This window comes from Tupaia chinensis, unplaced genomic scaffold, assembly GCF_000334495.1.
Source record: "Tupaia chinensis unplaced genomic scaffold, TupChi_1.0 Scaffold000112_1, whole genome shotgun sequence".
Classification (NCBI taxonomy): Eukaryota; Metazoa; Chordata; class Mammalia; order Scandentia; family Tupaiidae; genus Tupaia; species Tupaia belangeri.
The window spans coordinates 1780521-1781965 of record NW_006159576.1 but is presented as its reverse complement, the minus strand read 5'-3'; positions in this window follow the sequence as shown (position 1 = coordinate 1781965).

The window sequence follows — 1445 nt, the reverse complement described above, 5'->3', positions numbered from 1 at the left end:
TTTTCTATAAAGTTTTAATTTTTATTCTCCAAAATATGTGAGGCAAAAGGAGCATCTCCTCCACAGTTGAAGTTAGTTGTACTGAATTTGGCTAACAAGTAGATTTCTTTTTTCTTACTAATTTTAGATGGTTTAGTTTGGGTGTCATATTCTACTCTACAGTCTGCCTATGGCCTCAAGTCAGTGGTTAGCCACCTGAGAAATAAGCCACCCCCAAACATAATGTCTTAAAAGAACAATTTGTAATTCCCTTCTTTCTTCCCATATGGTGTCAACTAGGGTCACTCATATGACTTCATTCAGCTGATAACTCAGCTGGGACACCTGGGTTCACCTTTGCACAGCCTCCCACCCTAGCTGGAGACTCTGCACTTCCTTACAACATGGCAGCTAGCTCCCAAGAGAGAAAGCCCAAGATCCAGGCCACATAAGAGCTACACTCAGATAGACACACTGTCATGTCTGCAGCATTGTGCTGATCAAAGCAAGTCACAAGGCCAACTCAGGTGCAAGAGGTGAAGAAATAGAGGAGAGAAGCAGCATATACATTCAGGGAAAGGGGAATGGAAGTAGGCTACCTTTGGAGCCTAGCACATGCATCATTGCCTGTGCGCTGCGGTCATTACCGCATGCACTGGGCCATATATCCAGGTAAAACTAACCCGTGGAGTTCCTCTGAGGCAGGATTATAGTATTTCTAATGATAAATACCAGGCCAAGTGTAGGGCAGAAGCTACTATTGTTGAATAAAAGGACAAGGTGTGAAATTTTAGAAGGTTGAATAGAATATAAATCTTAAATAGTATTGCTGGGAAATAGAAATGTCAACTTCACATTCCATGTAGTGATGTTTCTTTTGTTACAGCATCTCATGCTGTTTAAAGCTGTATTACATGAGGGTCTGAAGTTCAAAAGAGGAAGTCTGGCATTTACTAGGCAGGTAGTCACGCTAACTGGAGGATCATGTGGCATCCTTGGTAAAGGCACAGAACACACTCCCCATTAGTGTTTGTTCAGCAGGCAGGATCCTTTCTGCCGGTCCTCCAGCAGTGTGCTGACCAGCCCTTGGCCATCTGTCACTCTGAGATCTAACACACAGGGCACTCAGCCCATGCTAAGTCAGTGAGGGACAGTGGAGGAAGGGAAATGAGTGAGATTTGAAGGAATGCAGGTCCTGTATACTAATAATGCCACCAAGAGAATACCTCTGTGGTAGATTATCTGGTTGCTTGTCCAGACACACCCTCGTCTCCTGTTCTTTCTTCTCTAGCATAGAGTCTGTCCCACTGGCAGATAGAGGGGCATCAGTATTACACACACATCAGAAGGTGCAGGTGTGCTAGTCATACTGGGTCCAGACAGAGCTTTGTGTCTTTGAAGCTGGCCATATGTCCCAGCCATGGTGGTGTCGTGGTAGTGCAATGTTCTGCAATGCTGCAAGCCCC